The 6,389-nt window shown below is 34.3% G+C and overlaps 1 pseudogene across 1 annotated transcript; it reads left to right on the forward strand.

Moving 5' to 3' along the window:
* Positions 1 to 1,727: 1,727 nt before the first annotated feature.
* On the forward strand, positions 1,728 to 6,188 carry LOC111306478 (uncharacterized; annotated as a pseudogene). The gene is made up of 3 exons (XR_016331740.1): positions 1,728 to 1,743; positions 3,089 to 5,959; positions 6,048 to 6,188. The product of XR_016331740.1 is annotated as an uncharacterized LOC111306478 (transcript).
* The last annotated feature ends 201 nt before the right edge of the window (positions 6,189 to 6,389 follow it).

A 6,389-nucleotide genomic window follows, 5' to 3' on the forward strand; every position in this document is an offset into this window, starting at 1 on the left:
GGAAGAAAACAAAAAATAATAACAAGAAAAAGACAAGTGGCGGTCTGACCTGATTCCTGAATAACAGGGGCCTTTTTTAATAGTTCAATAGTCGTTCTCTCACAGGTATTGGGTTCGAGCTTTGGCAGACCCTACCATTTAAGGAGTTTTTTCTGGTACCAAGGTAGTATTTAATCTTATTTGTCAAAGTAGGATAATTTTAAACTTAATTCTCAAAAGAGGATACTTGGTACACAAATAATCCACGTAAAAAAAAAATAACAAATTACACCAACAAAAAAAATTGCCAAAATTTAACAACTTTTAGTAACAAGGAACAAATAGGAACCCGTTTTATTGAGTTTTTTTTCCAACTCAAGATATTTTTTTAATTTTAATTCTTGAAATAGAAAACTTTTGAATTTTATTCCAAAATAAAAGTATTTTTATTTTAATAAAATCCACATCAGCATTTTATTTCATGTCAACATTTTTTTTCGTCAATTTTTTCTCTTTTCTCTTCCTTGTAATTACATTTATTTATTTTTCAAAGTCACGATCATACCAAATTCATTACGATTTGGATTTGGTTTTGCCAAAAAAATCCACATCTTGTTGGCAAAAAGATAAAGCTAAATAAAATTTTTAAAAAAAAATTAATAAGATTTCATTTAAGCATCAAAGTTATGCTCAACATGAATGATACGAGAGATGAAAATAGGATACTGTTATAACCATAGCCCTATCCTCTTCGTTACACACCCCTTGCAGCTGTTGCTTTCACCGAAAAAACAACTGTGACATTTTTTAATCTGAACACACCAGCTCCAATTATTTCACCATCATAATCTCTAATCACTCCTCATACCACTTGTTTTGCCATTTGTATCCAAATCACCATCGAAATTAACGTTGTAATAAAAGTACGGAGGAGGCCTCCACCTCTATGCGATTTGTTTTACCTGCATACCAGCTTTTTGTTAAAGCTGGACATATTTTGTTTGATAGTTCCAATGAAGCTGACAGAATCCAGCTTTTTGTTAAAGTATTGACTTTTCTCCATTAATGTTCATTTTTTGTGAGTACCCCATAGACGGTACTTCCATACCAGCCAAGTCTTCCTTTGTACGTTAAGCATCTATTTGGATTTACAATAAAATTAATTTTGATAAAATTAAAAATAATAATAAATATGAGATTAATTATTATAATAATAAAATTTAATATTATAATTATGAGATTAAAATTAATGATGAGATATATGTTTAGATATAAAAATAATAATAATGGTGAGATGAAATATAATAAAAATAAAAAATAATCATTAAAGATATTAAATTAAAATTTATATATAATAAAATTTAAATTATAATTTGATATTTATAAAATTAATAAATAATTAAATTACTGGTATTAGTTTTATTTCAGATAATAATTTTGTTATTAAATTTTTAGAAATTAATAAAATTGATAATAATATAAAAAATATTTTTTAAAAAATTAAATAATATATTTACATAAATTGATAATAATTTAGAAGATAATAATTATTTTTTAAATTAAAATAATAATTATATTTATTCAAAATAAAATTTGAATAAAAAATGGAAATGGCAAGAAATATTAAAAACTTTTAAATAAAAAATCAAAGTTAAAAAAAAAAAAAAACAATAATTAACTTTACATTTATGTCGTCGGGAGCAAAAGCAAAAGAAAAAAAAAAAAGAAACAGAGGCTTATTTGAAAAAATGCGAATTGGTAGAGGTGAGTTTTCTCACTGTAACACAAAGCACCAGACAAAAATTTGAAGTTCAGCACGGTGAAAATCCATTTGTATCGTGTCGTTCATGTTATCCAAATGCACATCTTTACACTGTACGATACGGTTGACATGAATTTTCATAATAAACGCAGCTGCGTTTAGTTCCAAATGCAGCCTAAGACTCTACCCTATTGAGTGCCACCCACCACTACCACTTCTTATCAAGAAAACTCTCTTGCAACAACCTCTGATTCAACCCATCTTGAACCTCCAGGTGCTGAAGTTGCCGCAATTTTCTCCCATCTGAAACTGAAAAAACTCTCTTACTGCAAAGTGTTGGAGTGGGTTTTAAATCAATTCAAAAGAAGAGGCCAGTAGGGGAGATACATAGGAGGGCCCATTCTTGCCTCTTTGGCATCAGGCTTATTGAAAAGAAGAAGAGGGCTTAAAAGCTGGGATTTGAGATTCTTAGGGTTTGGAATTCTATTAAAAAAAAAAACGTAGTTTGTAAAGAGAGGGTTTTGTTGAAGTTGACGAAGTGGGCTTTTGTTCAATGTTAAAAAAATATTGATACGGCAATATTGTAATGACGTAGCTTAGTGTACCACACGTAGAGAAATAAGTTTAAAACAATAACTATTCGGGAATAAAGATTTTAAAGAAATCTATTGTCGGAAAAAACTCCCGTTTTATTTCCCTTACAATTCTTTAAAACAACATTCTGCTTATTGCTTGGGTTCCCTTCCTTATGCTTGGAATTTATTTCACACCAAACATAATATACGCTATAAAACAGAGCATTAGGATCAAGCCAGTAAATCCTTTCCCAAGAGCTAGGTTTTTTTTTTTTTCAATCCAATCTCTTGTTTCCAAAATGATTTTTGAAATATCTTTTAAGAATGACATATTTCAGATTTTGAATCTATTTATATTTACTTTTACAAAGAAAAGAAAAAAACAAATTGAAGTTTTGAAATAAATATGAACATGGTGAAGAAAGTGAGAGGGCAAGAAACATTAAAGGTGCCAAATGCTGATATGGAATTTAGTTGTCCCAAATGACCTGTATTTAGGAATAAAGTTTAAAAGTATCTAATTTGGGAAATAAGATTACAAGAAATCTTAGTTTGGGAAAAAACTCAGCATTTAAAGGTCAAAGACCAGCTTGAACTGTTCGCTCTTCTGCTTGTGGGGAATAGGTATTGTGGTCCTTGGCTGACCACGTTCCATAAATCTACCAGCTGCCCAGATCTCTATCATTGCCCAAATCCTCCCCCACCAAAACAAACCTTTTTGCTTCCTCCATGAACCCAAATCCCTGCCCGCAATGCTGAAGCCTTTCCTCAGAAACCCATCTCCCAAACTCGTTCGCCCCTTTTCTCTCCACCACAATTTCCCCTCTTTCGCCTCCAAACCAAAACAACCGATCTTCCTTGGTCTATAAAATATGCAATATCTTATCCCAACCTCAATGGAGACGAAACTCAAAACTCTTTGGCTTAACCTCCCACCTGAAACCACACCATGCGTCCCAAATAGTCACCACCCACAAGTACACGGACTCCGTTTTGGAACTCTTTTTCTGGGTTTCAAAGCGTCATTTTTACAAATTTGACATGGGTTGTTATATTTCTATGTTGAATAGGCTTGCTAAAGACTACAACTTTGCTCTGGCGGATCACGTTAGGATTCTGATGATCAAAGCTTGTAGAAATGAGGAAGAAGTTAAAAGGGTAATTGAGTTTTTAAATGGGTTATATCAAAGTTTTGGTTTTGGCTTTACTTTGTATAGTTTAAATACACTTTTGATTCAATGTGGAAAATTTCAGATGGTTAGTTTAGCTCAAGATGTTTATACCCAAATGTTAAGTAGTGGGATTAAACCAAGTTTATTCACACTTAATACTATGATTAATATCTTGTGTAAGGAAGGGAAAGTTCATGACGCTGAGTTAATTTTGAACAAGATTTTTCAATATGATACGTGCCCAGATACGTTTACGTATACTTAATTGATTTTAGGATATTGTAGGAACAGGAATTTGGATTTGGCTTGTAAGGTTTTTGATAAGATGGTGAAGGAGGGTTGTGATCCGAATTCAGTCACATATTCAAATTTGATCAATGGGTTATGCAATGTGGGGAGGGTGGATGAGGCACTGGATCTGTTGGAAGGGATGGTTGAGAAAGGGATTAAACCTACTGTTTATATGTATACTGTTCCAATTAAGTCGCTATGCGAGCTTGGTTGTGTGAATGAGGCGATTGGAATTGTGGGAAGTATGAGGAAATGGGACTGTTATCCTGATGTGCAGACGTATACAGCATTAATAAGTGGATTGTTTTGGGTGCGGAAACTTGAAATGGCTGTTGGGCTCTACCACAAAATGGTAAAGATTGGTATGGTTCCTAGCACAGTTACATACAATGTACTACTAAATGGATTGTGTGCCGCAGGAAGATTTGTCATTGCTCTGGATATTTTTGAGTGGATTGTGAGAACAAAATAATGGCGAATACCCAAACATACAATCAAATTACAAAGGTATTGTGCTTAATGGGTGATACTGAGAAGGCAATGGCTCTCTTCCAAAGAATGCTGAAGCTTGGTCCCTCACCCAGTGTGATAACCTATAACACACTTATTGGCGGATACCTTAAAAAAGGGAATCTAAACAATGCTTCCAGATTGTTATAAATGTTAAAGGAGAGTGGGCATGGACCTGATGAGTGGACTTATTCTGAACTTATTTCAGGGTTTTGCAAGTGGGGAAAGTTGGATTCAGCATCTAGTCTTTTCTGTGAAATGGTGGAATGTGGGCTAAGTCCAAATCGGTTTAGTTTCACTGCTATGATAGATGGTTATTGTAAGGAAGGGAAAATGGATATTGTCTTGTCATTATTTGAGTGGATGGAGCAACATTGCTGCAGTCCTGAGATTGAAACTTATAATGCTATAATGGTCTGTCTCAAAGCAATCAGTATTCTGAAGCGGAGAAATTAATCAGCAAGATGGCAGAGAAAGGATTGCTGCCAATTGTCATTACCTACACGTGTTTGATCAATGGGCTTTGTAAAAATGGTGGGACCGATATTGCATTTAGGATTTTCCAGGAAATGAAAGAGAAAAAATGCTTACCGAATGTTTACACATATGGTTCACTTATTTATGGTCTATGCCAGGAAGGGAAGGCTGATGTGGCCGAACATTTACTTGATGAATTGGTGAGCAAAGAATTGGCACCTTATGAGGTTACATTTACCTCACCCATTGATGGTTTTGTTATGCTTGGTAGGTTAGATGATGCATTCTTGCTTCTGCAGCGGATGACAGATGGAGGTTGTAAACCTAACTACCGGACTTTCGGTGTTTTGTTGAAAGGGTTGCAAAAAGAGTGCAAGTTACTGACAGAGAAGGTTGTTGCTCAAAGTGGAGTCGGGTATTCTGGTGGCATAGATGAGATTTACAAATTTTGGGTTGATCCATAACCTCCTATCCAGATTGTCCGGAAATGGTTGTGAACTCACTGTTGATATATACAGTGCATTAATTACTGGCTTGTGCAGAGAAGGGAGCAATTATGAGGCAGATCAGTTAGTGGCACATATGAAAGAGAAAGGCATTTGTCCCAATAAAGAAATCTTCTGCTCTCTAATATTTGCACAGTGTAGGAACCTTGAAGTCGATCGTGCTGTAGAAAGTTTTAACCTGATGATGACCAAAGGTTGGGAGCCTCCTTTATCAATTTACAGAGCAGTAATTTGTGTGCTTTGCAAGGCCGGTCGGGTGAAAGAAGCTCAGACTTTGTTTGAGAGCACAATTGAGAAATGACGGAATTCTGATGAGATTGTTTGGACAGTGCTGGTTGATGGATTGATGAGGGAAGGGAAGTCAGATTTTTCCATGAAGCTTCTTCACATAATGGAATCTAGACATTGTGCTCCTAATCTTCTGACATACATAATTTTTGCCAGAGAACTCTCGAAATATGAATAGATAGAAGCAGAGCAAATTGGTAACAAATTGAGAATTATGAGGAATTCACAAGGAATTGAGCTTGCCATTTTCATCACCGAGAGCCAGAATGCTGCACTATCCACTGAATGACATATAAATATATCTGTCAAAGGGGCACTGGTTATAAACTGACTGGCTGCAGTTATGTAAATAAAGTTTTTGGGTTGACATTGCTTTGCAGCTTCATCATTTTATGAATGGTAAGAAAATAATGTTACAATAATCCATTGGCTTTGTTTATCACCTTAATGTTTCATTCTTCTAACTCCTTAAACTATTTATGTTCAGGTTAGAGTCTGATGGCTTTGTTTGTTCCAATCTACCCTAAAATGGATGTTTCCTTAGGTTGATATTTGGACCCCAGACTGGATAGGAAGAAGATCATTGTTGTCCATGCTTTGGAGAACTGATCATTCTCAGGTAAGAAAGGTGTAGTTTATAGTAGTCCTCTGGTAAAAATAGATGAAGTAGCATTTGGCTGAACTTTGTATATGAAGGTACCTTCATCTATATAATTTTTTGCCTTTTTTTTGTTATTTTTTGCCTGTATTTCTGTATGCATATTTGCACTTCCAGTACTTGTTTTATTTTATTTGATTACTCTTGTGGAATATTGAAGTTAGTCTAAGT

Source organism: Durio zibethinus, chromosome 21, assembly GCF_047325235.1.
Source record: "Durio zibethinus cultivar Kanyao isolate XHJ-2024 chromosome 21, ASM4732523v1, whole genome shotgun sequence".
In the NCBI taxonomy this organism is placed as follows: domain Eukaryota; kingdom Viridiplantae; phylum Streptophyta; class Magnoliopsida; order Malvales; family Malvaceae; genus Durio; species Durio zibethinus.